This window comes from Capricornis sumatraensis, chromosome 2 (assembly GCF_032405125.1).
Source record: "Capricornis sumatraensis isolate serow.1 chromosome 2, serow.2, whole genome shotgun sequence".
Lineage (NCBI taxonomy): Eukaryota > Metazoa > Chordata > Mammalia > Artiodactyla > Bovidae > Capricornis > Capricornis sumatraensis.
Genome location: NC_091070.1, coordinates 158,789,089 through 158,807,500, shown reverse-complemented (window position 1 = coordinate 158,807,500; position 18,412 = coordinate 158,789,089). Strand labels below are relative to the sequence as shown.

Sequence of the window (18,412 nt, the reverse complement as noted above, 5' to 3'; positions counted from 1 at the left end):
TTCCTTCCAAATCACTGTAAGAAGAGTATAGAGTCTCACATAAAAGAACTCTGTTCTTTATTGATACTGTACACAGAAAAGATATCCAATACATTGTAATGCACAGAGGCAGGAGAGGGGAGAGGTTAAGTGGACTCTGTTTGAATCCTACTCTTAACAAAATTTATCACTTCATGTGATCTTGAGAAAGAGACACATCTCCTCTATGCCTCAGCGTTCTCACAGTAAAACAGGGAGAACAATATTTATAGCATAGGATTAGGTGAGTATATATAGGTCAAGCGCTCAGAATGCCACAACCAAAAACGTCAGTTACTGTTATTACTACTGTTATCCTGTGAGTTATGAAGCTCAGAACAGAAATACTGCAGGGTCTTCAACTTAGAATATTGTGCCACGAGTTTATAACCAAAATCTACTTTCATGGAATTCAGTGTTTATGAAACTGGATATGTGGGCTAATACCAGAGTGCAAAGCGCTCTGAACGTTTTGTCAAATACGGATTTTATTCTGATTAACGCACTACCAACAAAGGTTTTTAAAGAAGAGCAAAATGAAGGCTTAGAAGGAAGTCTATCATCCTGCTATTTAACTCTCCTATTAACTGTTTCTACGGTATATTCAGGCCATTAACTCTTCAACCCTTGTTTGCAGTTATTAAGGGAAGTATTTCCTACTATTGTGGAGAAGCTTGCTGATACAGTGCAGTTTAAATAGGCCTGAAATTTTTACTTATGATTCATAAATACAGGTGATGTCATGAGGTAAGTGAAAGCTAAATTTTCTACAAGTCTGGTCTTCAGACGACCACGTGTACGTGTGTGCTGAGTCACTTCAGTCGTGTCTGACTCTTCATGGCCCTATGGACTGTAGCCCGCCAGGCTTCTCTGTCCATGGGAGTCTCAGGCAAGAATACTGGAGTGGGTTGCCATGCCCTCTTCCAGGGGATCTTCCTGATCCAGGCATCGAACTCATACCATTCATTAACCCAGAAAAGTCTACAGGTTATGCAAACTACCAGTGAAGCCTTATACCAGAAAGCACTAGCTAGTAGCAACAGCAATAACAATAGTCATCCTTTGGTATCCTGGGGGAATTGGTTCAGTCCTCCCCTGCACCCTGCTGCACAGATACCAAAATTGAAGATGCTCAAGTCCTTTATATAAAATGTCTATCAGCATATAACCTACACACATCCTCCCAAATACTTTAAAATCATCTCTAGATTGCTTATAATATCTAACACAGTATATTTTTTTTAATTAATTTTTTTTTAATTTAATTTTAAAATCTTTAATTCTTACATGTGTTCCCAAACATGAAACCCCCTCCCACCTCCCTCCTAACACAGTATAAATGCTATGTAAACAGTTGCTGGTATACAGCATATTCAAGTTTTGCTTTTTTGGAACCTTCCAAGATTTTCCCCAAATATTTTTAATCTGTGATTGATTAAATCTGTAGATGCAGAACTGGCAGATGCAGAGGGCTGACTAGTTTATTAAGTGCCTCCTGAATGCCAGGCATTGTTCTAAGTGTTTTATATGTATCAATTAATTTAATTCTTATAATTCTATGGGATAAAGGCTACTATTTCATTTATAGGAGAGCACACCAAGGTAAAGACAAGTCAGGCACTCTTCCAACATTATTATTCTGCTGGAAAGTGGCAGAGCTGGGGTTTGAACACAGGCAGCACTTTAACTCTTAAGAGTTTAGGCTGCAATCTAGCATACTATTATGAACTTTCCAGAAATCAAAGTTCAATAACAAACCATGTATTTTTCTGTACTAATAACTCAAATGGATCTCAATTTTATTTTAAACACTTGCCTCCATATTTTAAAATCACTTTTAAGAGTTATCCTGGACATTCTGTTTCCTTGGCAATCCCTTACCTCCATTCTCCTTCCTAATCCATAATCAGATTTTGATGAATAGATCCCATCCCCGTCTCTAGGAACACACACTTACTGTTTGGCTTAAGAAAGTCACATCTTATATTCTCCTGAACACAAGGTCTCAGGATTGGACAGATGACCTAGGTGGTCCAATCACAGTGAATTTCAGGTTTCCTGTTCAGTTACACTGGGAAACAAGCACTCCTAAATATTTTACCTAAACCATTGGAAGGATTTGGCGGACATCACAGAAAATACAATGAAGAATCATCAATAAATAAACTGGGTCTTTCATGATACAGTTGAGTCACTGTACCTGAAGTCTATCCTACCTGTGGACATTCAGTTATGAAAGCCTATATAATAATACACCACATTTATAGGTCAAATTAGTTTGAACTGAATATTTTATTTCATGCAAATAAAGCATCTTGTTTCATACAAGAGATTACATTTTTCTTTCTAGGTTCCTTCTTGCATTTCTAAGCCATAGTGAAGATAGATTAATCAATATATTGTCAACTGCTATAAAATTTGGAAACAAAATAACACCCAATGGAATATCAGGAAAAAGGAATTTTATTCCACTGTGGGTTATAAAATCTAAGCAGAAAAGAAAACCTACAACAATTTGAAACCCTTCAATAATAAATAAATGCACATAATCCTTCACTCAGAGGCATTTTATCTTTTGAAATTTAAATTTTTGTCTTTTAAATTTAAAGCCTCAAAAATAAACATAACTATCTTCATAAAAATAACCCATCTATTTTGTTAGGATTGGTACCATAGTAAATGTTTTTGGAATAGTGAATGCAAAGGGTTACTGGAACTGGGGAGAATGAAAACCGTAATTTTATGCCTCACATCATTATGAAATACTTTGAGAAGTTCCAGTTATATTTTGCTCTTTTAAAAACCAGTTTCACTACTGGTAATACATGATAATAATAGGAAACAGGTTAACCTATTTGTGGAGTATGTGCCAGACAGTATATTAAGAAAACGGACATAGTAGGTAAAGATCAAAATGAAAAAAAGTACATTTTGCTTCAAATAACTAATATATATTTGAGCACTTAATAAGGCAGTTCTCCACCGGGAGTGGCACCAACCTCATTTGGAAGCAGCTAGGCAGTTTTGATTGTTCCAAGACTGGGGAGCACTTTAGGTATTTAGTGGGCAGGGACCAGAAATGCCAACCTTCCTGTAATGCACACGAAAGTGCCACACAACAGAAACTGTCCTGTTCAAAATGTCAACAGAGCCCTTACCAAGAAACTCTAGAATACAGAAAGGAGAACAGATACATGCATACCAAAAACGGAACACCAGCACTAAATGCAGGCATCTGTTTTACATTAACTTTGGAGAAAATATGTACCATAGGAACCCTGGCAAAGGAGACATAATGGAGAGGATGAGCTACCACGTGTACTTCACAGATGTCTAGGGAACAGGAAAGGGGAAGGCATTCGAGGATTAAGAATATAACCACTCTCGGTACCTTTAGTTGAACACACTAGGAAATCAGGTGGGGACATATCTGAAAATCTACTGTTTAGAATGGATCCCAATTCTCAGAGGAACAGGAACATACTGCTTCAAGTAAGAAATACTTGAAAGAGATATTTCCAACTGCTGAAAAGTAGCCATTTCAAATGGGGGGTGGGTAGGGAGGGATAAAGGAAGGTAATTTTAGGTCACAGAAAAGAGTAAAACACTTGAGACCTTCAGACAGTCCAAAGCTGGTGAGGTGACAAATTTCACCTACTGGCAATTCTGCCTGTGACTAGTACAGGTATCTTGGAGCTAATGACTCCTGTGGGCACAGAAGCAGTAAAGGATTCTGAGCAGGTGACCATAAACACACGCTTTCAGAAGATGGATTGGCATCAATGCATAAAAGTGACTGAAGTAAGGAGACACTGAAGGTACGGAGAGTTCCTTAGAGGTTCCCCAATAAGCCCGGGTGAAGCAACATGGGCCTGCCTGGGAGAAGATGATAGCTGCTGGATGCTACAGATGATAGATGCTACAGTGAAGGAAGTGGAAAGGTACTCATTCCTGAGATGACCAAGCCGACTCGGTGACTGAGGACAGACTTTCCTAACTGAACCAATACGGGGACCACAACATGATCAACAATGTTTGGTTTCCACTTGGTGAATGCTGCCTGTTGCCGTGGAAAGGTACACCCTCTCTGATGCTGTGGAGTAAAAACTTCCTTACCACTGTCTACATGGCCCCAGTAAGGAAATACCTGATTAACCGAAGAACCATTAGAAAAACAGTGTGAAAGAATAGAGGCAGTAAGTCCTTATTGTTGCTTTGAAATTCTTCCACCAAACTCTTATCAGTTATGGGAAAGAAACCACAGAGCTAACCACGTTCAATTAGTTAACAAGTTTGCACTGAAAACCTGCTACGTCATATTCTCTAACCCACCTCTCTCATCATCTAATCCATCTCTCTCTCTCATTAGACCATAACTGCTAAACCCATTATTTCATTTTCTTTTGTTCTTTTCTTAAGTCAGTTTGCAGCAAGGTAAAAACCTATACTACTTATAAAACACCATGCCCAAAACGAAACAAAGAGCTCAAACCCACAAAAACAAAACCAAAAACCTATCCTTTAAGAAATGTATTGCCATATAATTGTTGAAGGAAAAAAGTGCTACTGATGTTAATACAGTGATGGATAGGTATATCACTGCAATAAAATTTGAATGTTATAATCTTATTCAAAAAGTAATGAAAAATAATTTTACTGAAGCATAGTTGATTTAGAATGTTTTGCCAATCTTTGCTATACAGCAAAGTGACTTAGTTATACACATTTAGACGTTTTTACAAAAAGTAATTTTAAGACTCTGTAAAAGGTTATTTCTTTACAAGAGAGACATCTAGTGGCTAGCTTCTAAAACAGGACTGGAGCTCAAATACCAATTCATACTGTTGTTTAACAATGGACACACTTCTACTATCTAAACACTCTAAGTTTAAGACAGACCCATAGACAGAGAGCCTAAGAACTCTGAGCCAAAAGTAAGATAGCAACTCAGTTCCCTAAGTTGACAGTGGTAAAGGAATGAAGATAGACTGGGATGCTTAGAACTGAGGGTCAGGGTCATGCGGAGATAAACTGCCAGAAGAGGAAGGTCAAAAGCTGGGTCCACTCCTAGGGAATAAGAGGTTAGACCACACAAGAGAGCATATGCCTGGAGATAAGGTAAATATATTACTGGGGAGGAGCCCTCAGTCCAATTCTTTTTTTTCCAAATGACAACTCAAAATATATTGCTCCTCCCTGCTGAATCCTCAGCTCAGATCCTAATAGCCTAGGAAAATAAAATAAGGAACTTAGGCAACCAAATGAGATGTTATTCAAACACAATCAAGATAATCTCTAGGTTTGCTACCCATGGCTTCCTATAAAAGAAAAAATAAAAAACTAAAATACAACTGAAAAGATGGAAGCCATGGATAAAAACGTGGAATTTTATCTGAGTATCAGAATACTTCCCGAAGACTATAACTACAACTCAAAATGTATAATGGTCCTACCACATTTATCAATTTTTAAAAAATTATCATTTAAAAAATTCATTTATTTATTCTTAAAATAAATATAACATGCACAGTCTAAAATTCAAAAAAAGGTACAAAAGGGCACATAATCCCCACTCCTGTCCTCCTCTAATAGTTCCCCTCCCTTAAGATAACTACTATTAATAGCTTATAACATAAGAATAGATATTATATTAACCTTTACTTTTCACACAGTGGCAGAAAATGGTAGTATATCATGAATGTAGTTCTGTATCTGCCTTTGTTCACTTAGCATTTCTGGCAACCACTCCATAGTCATACATTTAGAGTTGCTAAATTTTTTTCCCATTATAAAGGCACACCATAATTCACTTAAGTAGTCCACTATTGACGGGTATTTAGATTCATACTACGCTCTTACTATCAAAACATTGCACTGAATATCCTTGTACATATTTAATTTTCCACACATATGATTATATGTGCCAGATACATTTCTTATGATTATATGTGCCAGATACATTTCTAAGAGTAGCACTGTTCAGTGAACAAGTCATTATCATGCCTTCCTGACCCATCTCTCTTCAACAACTGAAGTTCCCTTTGTTCAGGGCCACTACTCATTTCAAGCCATTAGTGCAAAATGGTAAAGAAGATCATCTGAAAATCCTCTCAAAGCACGCAATAAGAAATCCTGGACAAATACAGCAAACATATTGAGCTCATCAAAAAGTAAGAAAAATCTTCAGGAGCCAAAAGGAAGCAGGAACTAAAAACCATAGTGGAATGAGGAAACTACACTGCTCTGGAGGCCTTTGCCTCTGAGTAACCAAGAGGCTTAGTAATTAAAAGGCTTATGTTTCAACAGCCACTGGGTAACATGAGACAAGATACTGGTATCACATAAGGCGAAGACCTTAAATTGAGACCACTGCATAAAACTAATGAAAGGGTAAACCAGAAAAATTGTGCCTACCAGCAAAGGCAGATGAAGAAACAAGTTCATCTCAGTTTAAGCCTGAGGGAGAGAGAAAGGATCAGGGGTTGGGGGAAAGGTTTCAATTGAGAATGAATAACTATGAAATCCTCAAATGGGGCTGGAGTTCAAATCATTACCATAGTATAGTCTGATAAAATTCAAACTAAGAAATTAAGGAGGGTCCTGGACTGGTGCATTGGGGTATCTGGCATAAGCAATCGCATACCACCTTCTACATGAACTTGACTTCACAATTACATTTTAGAAAAAAACAAGGAAATAAGCCATCATAATGAAGAATCAGCAGAAACAGCAGATAGCTGTAGCAAATTTCCGAGAAATTCAGACAGAATTATTTATGCAGATAACAGATGTATTAAATTATTTAATAAAAAGGGAGGTTAAAACCTGAGAAGGGACCCATTCTTCTTAAAAGACCAGATACATTTGAAAAAGGAACATAACTCCTAGACATGAAAAATGTAACTGAAACAAAAAAAACCCATCCAGTGCATGGGCTAAAGGTCAGATTAATTAGACACAACAAGGAGGGAAAAGTGACTTGGTTGATACAGCTGAATTAATTGCCCAGAATGTAGCAAAGATGAACAAAGAAGCAAAAAGTTAAGGTACCATATTAGAATTTTCCAGAATTACCCAGAAAGCATACCACCACCGAAGGAAGATAAATCACCCAAAGACAAAAATGAAGAACTTAAAAGCAATTGACATAGAAAGACTATATAAAACAACAATGTGCTCAATAGTGGCAAAAGAAGTGAGAAGACAGTGTAACGAATAATTAAACTGAAGTACTAAAATGTGACCCTGAGAAACTTCATATTCAGGTAAACTATTGTTCAAAAGCAAGGGTGGAGCTATAGGATTCATACATATGAAATTTTAAAACAGGCAAAATTCATCTTCAGGGGAAAAATTAGAATAGGTTGTCTGGGGAGGAAATGAGATAACTAGGAAAAATCTTTTGGGTGATGATAGTGTTTTACCTATTTACAGGGACTGGGTTATACAGGTATATATGCATTTGTCAAAACTCAACAAATATACACTTAAGATTTGTGTATTTCACTGCATGTAAATTTCACAACAATAGTAAAAGTTAGCTTCTTATCTTTCAGACAACTAAACTCCAACATTATTTTTTCACTGGATATTTATCATGGATGTCATGGCATGACAATACTTCTATATCTAATTTAATGGTTGCATAGAATTCCACTGTATGAAGGCATCATTATTATTAACTTAGCTCAGTCCAGTACCCAGGGATACTCAAAGTTGTTTCCAGGTTTTGAGTTATTAAAAACAGTACTGCACTAGATAAATATGTACATATCTCTGTGAACTGTACTAATACATGTGTAGGCTAAATTCCTTGAAGAGGCATGCATAACATTTTTAGAAATACTGCCTTCTAAAATGACTCCTAAGTTTTTACTCTCAAGAACAGTGAAAGAAGAAAATGGTCTGGGTAGCTCACACGTTCACTGTATTAGATTTTATTAATATATGCTTGTCAGACACGTACTCTGTGTGTACACACACACACACATACATGCACATCTTTCTATGACCATCTATTCTTACCCTTTGTCCTCTTTCTTAGTTACTAGCCTTTTTTCTTATCAAAGCGTAAACATTCTGTCATATATGTCAAAGATTTTTTTGGAGGGGGGGGTCTTGATTTTATTACGGTCTTTTCAGGCTATACAATTTTTTTTTTTTAAAGCTATGTAAATTTAGTTATTTTCCCTTAATGTCTTTGGATGGGATGCTTCTCTCTTCAAAATTATGAAAATATTTCCATATTTTTATTTCAAGTTTTAGATTTTACTAACATGATGCTGTAGGTCACTTAGACTTCAAAAATAAATTTACTCATTCATAGAAAATGAGATCAGATTTCTGGTTACTGGAGAGAAGGGAGAAGGAAAGGGAACTGGAGAAGGGTAGTCAAAAAGTACAAACTTCCAGTTATAAGACAGATAAGCACTAAGGAGATAAAAAAACAAAATGATAAATATAATCAATGAAAGTTGCTCAGAGAGTAAATCCTAAGCATTCTCATCACAAGAAAACCTTTTCTATTTCTTTAATTTTTTCTCTATGAGATGAGGGATGTTTACTAAATTTATTATGATAATCACTTCATGATGTTAGTAAATCAAATCATTGGGCTGTACACCTTACACAGAGCTATACGTCAATTATATCTCAATTAATTCCACCTGGACCTTCATCAAAAGATCATTTGAATGCTGAGCAACTTTCACAAAACAACTTCTGAACACTGGTGGAGGACACCAGGCACCCAGAAAGGCAGCCCATTCTCTTCGAAAGGAGGTAGGACAAAATATAAAAGACAAGAAGAGAGGCAAAAGAGTTAGGGATGGAGACCTGTCCTGGGGAGTCGTGAAGGAGAAGTTTCCACACAATAAGAAACCCTCTCACAGGCGGGTCTGTGGGGAGTTCTGGAATCTCAGAAGGCAACATAACCTAGAGGGGGGAAAAAAAAAAAAGCCCAGAGAATACACGCCTAACCGCAACTGTGGAAAAGAGAACTTTCCTGGAAAGGCTCTGACCTAACAACCTAACATGCAGCCTGGCCTGATCACAGCACAAAGGACTGAGCAAATACCAAAGAAGAGCTAGCATGTACCAGCCCCTCCCCACCCAGAGGCAAAGAGGCAGCCTTGACACAGCCAGAGCCTGAAGGCAAGGGGCTCCTAGCCGCAGAGAGGGCATCTTAGTCCTGGAGAGGGCATCTTCCACCAAACTGTGAGCAGGCTCCCAGGTGCTAACCATTTCTTCCTGAGATCCTGGATGGCTGACATCTGCCAGGAGGGTCGCAGCCTGAGATCAGCTCTCCAGCGGAGACACATGACACACATGCTTTTACTGCGCAGACAGGACCCGGAAGGTGATTAAGGTGTACAGCCCACCTGAGACAGTGCGCTGGCCAAGCACCTGGTCACCTGAGCTGTTCAGACCAGGGAAGGGCACAAAACACATGCCCAACCCACAGAAACTGAGCCAGAACTGTGTCTGAGTGTCTGTAAAAGTACGGGTCAGCAGTGGCCTGCCGCAGGGGCAGGGGCTCTGGGTGCAGCAGACCTGGGTATGGCATAAGCTCTCTTGGAGGAGGTTGCCATTAACCCCACCATAGAACTTCCAGAACTTACACAGAACTGGGGAAACAAACTCCTGGAAGTGAAAGTGAAGTTGCTCAGTCATGTCCGACTCTTTACGATCCCATGGACTGTAGTCTACCAGGCTTCTCTATCCATGGGATTTTCCAGGCAAGAGTACTGGAGTGGGTTGCCATTTCCTTCTCCAGGGGATTTTCCTGACTCAAGCATTGAACCCAGGTCTCCTGCATTGCAGCTTTACCATGAGCCACCAGGGAGGGCAACACCTTGTGTGCACCAGGACCCAGGAGAAAGGAGCAGTGACCCCACAAGAGACTGACCCAGATATGCCTATGAGTGTCCGGAAGTCTCCAGTGGAGGTGCGGGTCAGAGGTGGACTGCGACAGGGTCAGAGGCACTGAGTGCAGCAGTGCGTGCATGGGACCGTTTCAAGAGGTCACCATTATTTTCATTACCTCCACCATAGTTCGGCCTCAGGTCAAGCAGGTCAAGCAACAGGGAGGGAACACAGCCTCCCCTATCAACAGAAAATTGGATTTAAAGATTTACTGAACACGGCCCCACCCATCAGAAGACCCAGTTTCCCCCTCAGTCAGTCTCTCCCTTCAGGAAGCTTCCATAAGCCTCTTATCCCCATCCATCAGAAGGCAGACAGCATGAAAACCACAATCACAGAAAATTAACCAAACTGATCACATGGACCACAGCCTTGACTAGCTCAGTGAAACTATGAGCCATGCCTTGTAGGGCACCAACGATGGATGGGTCATGGCAGAGGGTTCTGACAAAACGTGGTCCACTGGAGAAGGGAATGGCAAACCAGTTCAGTATTCTTGCCTTGAGAACCCAATGAACAGTATGGAAAAGGCAAAAAGGTATGACACTGAAAGATGAACTCCCCAGGTCGGTAGGTGCCCAATATGCTACTGGAGAAGAGTGGAGAAATAACCCCAGAAAGAATGAAGAGACGGAGCCAAAGCAAAAACAATACCCAGCTGTGGATATGACTGGTGATGGAAGTAAAGTCCAATGCTGTAAAGAGCAATATTGCATAGGAACCTGGAATGTTAAGTCCATGAAAAAAGGCAAATTGGAAGTGGTCAAACAGGAGATGGCAAGAGTGAACATTGACATTTTAGGAATCAGCGAACTAAAATGGACTGGAATGGGTGAATTTAACTTAGATGACCATTATATCTACTACTGTGGGCAAGAATCCCTTAGAAGAAATGGAGTAGCCATCATAGTCAACAAGAGTCTGAAATGCAGTACTTGGATGCAATCTCAAAAACAACAGAATGATCTCTGTTTCTAAGGCAAAACATTCAATATCACAGTAATCCAAGTCTATGTTCTGACCAGTAATGCTGAAGAAGCTGAAGTTGAACGGTTCTATGAAGACCTACAAGACCTTATAGAACTAACACCCAAAAAAGATGATCTTTTCATTATAGGGGACTGGAATGCAAAAGTAGGAAATCAGGAGCTACCTGGAGTAACAGGCAAATTTTGGCCTTGGAGTACAAAATGAAACATGGCAAAGGCTATAGAGTTTTGTCAAGAGAAGGCACTGGTCATAGTAAACACCCTTTTCCAACAACACAAGTGAAGACTCTACACAAGGACACCACCAGATGGTCAACACCGAAATCAGACTGATTATATTCTTTGCAACCAAAGATGGAGAAGCTCTATAAAGTCAGCAAAAACAAGACTGGGAGCTGACTTTGGCTCAGACCATGAATTTCTTACTGCCAAATTCAGACTTAAATTGAAGAAAGTAGGGAAAACCCGGAGAAGGCAATAGCACCCCACTCCAGTACTCTTGCCTGGAAAATCCCATGGGCGGAGGAGCCTGGTAGGCTGCAATCCATGGGGTCGCAAAGAGTTGGACACGACTGAGTGACTTCACTTTCACTTTTCACTTTCATGCATTGGAGAAGGAAATGGCAACCCACTCCAGTGTTCTTGCCTGGAGAATCCCAGGGACGGAGGAGCCTGGTGGGCTGCCGTCTATGGAGTCGCAAAGAGTTGGACACGACTGAAGCGACTTAGCAGCAGCAGCAGCAACAGCAGGGAAAACCACTAGACCATTTAGGTATGACCTAAATCAAATCCCTTACTATTTTACAGTGGAAGTGACAAACAGATTCAAGGGATTAGGTCTGATAGAGTGCCTGAAGAACTATGGATGGAGGTTGCGACACTGTACAGGAGGCAGATTTCAAGATCATCTCCAAGAAAAAGAAATGCAAAAAGGCAAAATGGCTGTCTGAGGAGGCTTTACAAATAGCTTAGAAAGGAAGAGAAGTGAAAGGCAAAGGAGAAAAGGAAAGATATACCCATCTGAATGCAGAGTTCCAAAGAATAGCTAGGAGAGATAAGAGAGAGAGATAAGAAAGCCTTCCTCAGGGATCAATGCAAAGATATAGAGGAAAATAATATAATTGTAAAGACTAGAGATCTCTTCAAGAAAATAAGAGATATCAAGGGAACATTTCATGCAAAGATGAGCACAATAAAGGACAGAAATGGTATGGATCTAACAGAAGATAATAAGAAGAGGTGGCAAGAATATACAAAACTGTACAAAAAAGAACTTCATGATCCAGATAATCACCATGGTGTGATCACTCACACTCACCTAGAGCCAGACATCCTGGAATGTGAAGTCAAGTGGGCCTTAAGAAGCATCACTAAGAACAAAGCTAGTGGAGATGATGGAATTCCAGTTGAGCTATTTCAAATCCTAAAAGATGATGCTATGAAAGTGCTGCACTCAATATGCCAGCAAATTTGGACAACTCAGCAGTGGTCACAGGACTGGAAAAAGTCAGTTTTCTCCAATCACAAAGAAAGGCAATGCCAAAGATGTTCAACCACACAATTGCACTCATCTCACACGCTAGTAAAGTAATGCTCAAAATTCTCCAAACCAGGCTTCATCAATACGTGAACCAAGAACTTCCAGATGTGCAACTTGGTTTTAGAAAAGGCAGAGGAACCAGAGATCAAATTGCCAACATCCTCTGGATCATCAAAAAAGCAAGAGAGTTCCAGAAAAACATCTATTTCTGCTTTATTGACTATGCCAAAGCCTTCCACTGTGTGTATCACAATGAACTGTGGACAATTCTGAAAGAGATGGGAAACCAGACTACCTGACCTGCCTCCTGAGAAACCTGTATGCAGGTCAGGGAGCAACAGTTAGAACAGGACATGGAACAACAGACTGGTTCCAAATAGGAAAGGACTACGTCAAGGCTATATATTGCCACCTTGCTTATTTAACTTATATGCAGAGTACATCATGAGAAACGCTGGGCTGGAGGAAGCACAAGCTTGAATCAAGATTGCCAGGAGAAATATCAATAACCTCAGATATGTAGATGACACCACCCTTATGGCAGAAAGTGACGAACTAAAGAGCCTCTTGATGAAAGTGAAAGAGGAGAGTGAAAAAGTTGGCTTAAAGCTCAACATTCAGAAAACGAAGATCATGGCATCCGGTCCCATCACTTCATGGGAAATAGCTGGGGAAACAGTGGAAACAGTGGCTGACTTCATTTTTGGGGGCTCCAAAATCACTGCAAATGGTGATTGCAGCCATGAAATTAAAAGACGCTTACTCTTTGGAAGGAAAGTTATGATCAACCTAGACAGCATATTAAAAAGCAGAGACATTACTTTGCCAACAAAGGTCCGTCTAGTCAAGGCTATGGTTTTTCCAGTGGTCATGTATGGATGTGAGAGTTGGACTGTGAAGAAAGTTGAGTGCTGAAGAATTGATGCTTTTGAACTGTGGTGTTGGAGAAGACTCTTGAGAGTCTCTTGGACTGCAAGGAAATCCAACCAGTCCATCCTAAAGGAGATCAGTCCTGAGTGTTCATTGGAAGGACTGATGTTCAAGCTGAAACTCCAATACTTTGGCCACCTGATGCGAAGAGCTGACTCATTTGAAAAGACCCTGATGCTGGGAAAGATTGAGGGCAGGAGGAGAAGGGGACAATTGAGGATGAGATGGCTGGATGGCATCACCGACTCAATGGACATGGGTTTGGGTAGACTCCAGCAGTTGGTGATGGAGAGGGAGGCCTGGTGTGCTGTGGTTCACGGGGTTGCAAAGAGTTGGACACAACTGAGAAATTGAACTGACTGGACATTCTAGCAAAAAAAAAAAAACAAAACTGTCAAATGGCAGGCTGTCTCAATTGCATTTATTGAATAAGTCATTATCTATACTAATCTGAAATGCTATCTCTATCTGATCATATACTAGAATGCCAAATAGCCTCATGTCTATTTTCTATAATCTCACTGCAGATTTCTACATCAATACCATAAAACTTTACTATAATTTCATACATTTTAATGAGTCTAGCCTTATTCCTCTTTTTCCCCCCCTGGTTTTTCCTAGTGCTTCTCCCATGTTTATTTTTCAGAATAAACTAAAATCATTTTATGGATCCTTTCCTTCTCCCCCCGGAAAAAAATTTCCAAAATAAAAAACAAACAGAATTTCATTAGTGATTTCATTAGGACCATATCAGATTTAAAGATCATTCATTTAAGAAATAAATGTTATTTCTGTAATATTGAGTCAGGTAATAACAAGGTCCTTTTCCCCCATTTGCTTGACTTTTTTTAAGCCATTCAGTAGAATTTAAGTTTTCTTCGTACAGATCTTTCCTATTCTTTCAACAGTTTCTGATTAGCCCTGGGTGAGAATAAATATAAAGTTATATGCCATACAAAAAGCTGAGGCAGAGCATTTACCTCTGAAAGAGTCACTATTTAAAAGAAGTAGTTTGGGGTTCACTCTAAATGTTGGCCAACTGATGCAAAGAGCCAATTCACTGGAAAAGACCCTGATGCCGGGAAAGAGTGAAGGCAGGAGAACAGGGCGACAGAGGATGAGATGGTTGGATGGCATCACCGACTGAATAGACATGATTCTGAGCAAACTCCATGAGATACTGAAAGACAGCGAAATCTGCGTGCTGAAGTCCATGGCGTTGCAAATAGTTGGACATGACATAGTGGCTGAATAACAATGACTAAAATAAGTAGGGGAGCCTTATACCATTTTCTTACCAAGCTCCTCTATTTTTAACAGAGAATGTCTATTTTGTATTGGCTCAAGTTATTCTTAACATAAGCATCTCTTAACTTTTCTTTGTTCATTAAAGTTATCCATTATGACATTCCAGCAAATTCACCAGTCCTTTAAAATTTACAGCTATTAAATATACTTTTGACATCACAGGCTGGTTAATGTTATATCATACTTCAACTATAAAATGAAAATTATGGTTCCTAGTCTTAGAAAATTTTATATATCACATAATTTTGCATATGATTTTGGAAATTTGAAGTCATACTGGTCAAAAACTTCTACCATAAAGAATGCCTGGCTTAAAATGAACCTATGATTCTAAGGTATTAATGCACTTGCTACTATATAACTTGCTATTAGTCCTACAGAGGTAATTTAGGCACAATGTACATTAGTCACACTTCATGGAGACAGGGGCGGGGGGGGGGTGTAGGTATTTAATTTTTTTTTAAACCCTCTTATTTTCAAATAATTTCAAACTTTAAAGAAAAGTTACAAAAATACCACAAAGAATTCTTCACTCAGATTGCTCAAAAGTTACCACTGGAACATTCAATTTTAAGTAACTTCAATTTGAGTTTTTGTATATATTGTAGCTCAAGCTGCTTAAATAAGCAAAAGACCAATTTAATGCCTAGGGAGTAATTACAATAATCTTAGTACAGGACCAAAATCACATGGGAACAATTCCAAGCCCTGAATCTCTGAAGCTGAAAGATTTTCATAACTCCTCCAGCAGCAAAGAACTGACTGAGCTCATTTATACTCATTATTTTCCCATTTTAATTTAAACATTTGGAGGTTTAACTGGAGAAATAGTATTGTTTGATTATAATGCTGCCCTAGACCTACTAGGAATGAATATAATATAGCAAATGTATTCCCAAAGATTTCTAGTACGAAAATGCAGATCTTTTATTGCTGCACATTATCTACTAAGTGCTGGGTATTATTTTAATATTATTTCATTTATTCCCATCAACAATCTAGCAAATTCACTTTTGCCCAAGGACACCTAACATATACCAAGTGTAGAAACAATATTCAAATTCACGTTTATCTCAGTCAAAACTTTAACCACTTCTTAAAGTTTAAAAAAGCATTATAAACAATTCTCTTAAAAACAGAATATCGGAGATATGGGAGGTAAAAATAATTCTTTGATAAGAGGTAGTATCCCCTTCTTCCTTCCTTCCAGCAAATAACATTATGATCATCAAAAGTTTTTACCATTTTCATACAAATGTCTGTGAAACCACAGGCATCACAAAGAATTCCTTTGTGTGTTTGTTACCAATATCCAGTGGGTAGAGGCCAGGGATGCTGCTAAACATCCTAAAGGGCACACTCACAATAGGAGCTCTGTGGTTAAATATGTTAGCAGCACCAAGATAAGAAATCATGACCTAAATCACTGATGAAAATGCTGAAAAATGAACAAAGTATAAGGACACACTCAAAAGACTTCCAAGCTATTAACCAACTGAGCAGACTATTGACTAAGCATGGCTATCAACTAAATGGGAACTCACCTTCATGCTTTATTATTCAAGGAACATCCAAATACAGACGTTTTAAATTCAGTTTGTGGCATGATTATTTTCCATTTAGAAATAATAATGGGCAATTTAAGTAAGAACAAATGGAAAAATTCTGTCCCACAGATCTGAATTACTTATTTTACCAAAACAGTTCTAAGATCATCTTACTACCACAGATTAGATTAAGTCAGACTTCACATTTGAATTTTAAAATATTGCTTTGAAACACATGGGCAAATACTCCATATCTATGTAGCAATTAAGTAAAAGCAAATTAAAACAATTTCCACCTTCCAAAATAGCAACAAATATTAAAAAAGAGACAATTCAGTGCTACTGAAATGTTTAAATAGGATTTCTAAGTTACTGTAAATGGAAATAAAAACTGGCTTATCCCTAGTTTATTATTACTGGCCCTACTTTATAGATAAGGAACTGAAGCACAAGGAAGTTAGGTGGCTTAGCTTAGTATCACATGGCTAGAAGAGGAAGGTCAGAAATTTGAACCCAGGCAGCCTAGCTCCAGTTTGTGTTCTTAATCACTCCACTTTACTATCTTTATGTTTTATAGAACCTTTCCTCTTTTTAGCAATTCTTTAAAATGCATCAAAAATGACCAGAAGGCCAATTAAGCATGGAAAGATGGTAAAAACATTTACAATGCATGCAACTGATCAAGATGAGATAAAAACACGCATATCTGAATGAAAAAGTTGAAGAATTCAACCTCTAATCAGATAGGCAAAGAAGTTTAATAATATTCAGTTAAAGCACAGTATAACTAAAATAGGTACTCATACATTTCTGTAAAAGCTACAAAGTGGTATTTTTTTTTGAGAGGACAATTTGGAGTTTCTCTCAACAGTTTAAATGCATGTAATCTGTGACCCAGTAATGCCACTTATCAGGAATCGATCTACAGAAAAGTCACATAAGCATGCAAAACAATCTGTTCAAGGATGTTTACAACAGCGTTATTTGTAATAATTAAAAACCAGAAATTAAGCAACTGTTCGTGAATCTGGTAATAAATAAATTAGGATACAGTAGTCATAGTTTAAATATACTACTTAAAACAAAGCAGACTGCATTAACAAGCATGAAGTTCATAATATGTTGCTAAACAGGGAAAAGCTAGCTGTAGAAAAAAGTGTACGTTTATTTATGAAGTAATGCTTAACTTGAGAGTCAAGCAAATTTTTATACTTTTATGTAATGATTTAATATTATATTTTATTTTATTAATTGAAAAAACAGCAGCAAACATGAGAAAGAAACATGAAATATTATCATTGGTTATCTCTACATAGTGGAATTACAGTTGCTATTTTTCCTTTAAACTCTTTATGCTGAGGGTTTATTACTTTCACAATTGCTACTATATGGTGCTTTCTTCCTACCCTCAAGTTAGTGTCTAGGTAAATTAACACACTAAGGTCAGGACTACACAGTAGCTATCATTAGCTCTGTTTTACAGAGGTGAAAACAGCTGAAAAACTAATTAAAGTCTATTGTGTTCTATGTTGCTAATCTCTTCATGGCAAGACACTAAAAATATAAAAACATCAAGCCCAAGTCATTGTAAATTCATGAGTAAAAGGCATAATGCAAGAAGAGTCTGATTTGCTACCTCACAGATGAGGAATTCCAAAATAACAGCATAAATTTGTAATCTAAACCCAGAAAATACACTGAATGTAGTAGTCTTGGAAAAAACTTCCCACAAACATTTATGTATCTAAAGACCTCAAAGTTTTACATTTGAGGCTCTGAATGTTTTCTTTCACAAAACAGGAATATACTTTATATTTCAGAAGGCACAAACCAGTTACTTTAAATTTCAAACAAATCATGTCAATTTCTATGTCAGTTTCAAAACACACAAAAGAATTATCTCATATTTGATAAATGCAAAGTGAAATGAAGTCGCTCAGTCGTGTCTGACTCTTTGCGACCCCATGGACTATATAGCCTGCCAGAATACTGTAGTGGGTTGCTATTTCCTTCTCCAGGGGATCTTCCCAACCCAGGGATCAAGCCTGGTCTCCCGCACTGCAGGCAGACTATGGCCTAAGCCACCAGGGAAGTCTGATAAATGCATAATATTACTATAATCTTGGAAACCAACCAAAAAAAGAAAAAACCACCTT

At 38.2% G+C, this 18,412-nt stretch overlaps 1 protein-coding gene across 3 annotated transcripts in view; it reads right to left on the bottom strand.

Moving 5' to 3' along the window:
• The window catches only part of ZNHIT6 (zinc finger HIT-type containing 6), a 57,626-nt gene that overhangs the window by 28,414 nt on the left and 10,800 nt on the right, over positions 1-18,412 (bottom strand). The window lies entirely within an intron of this gene.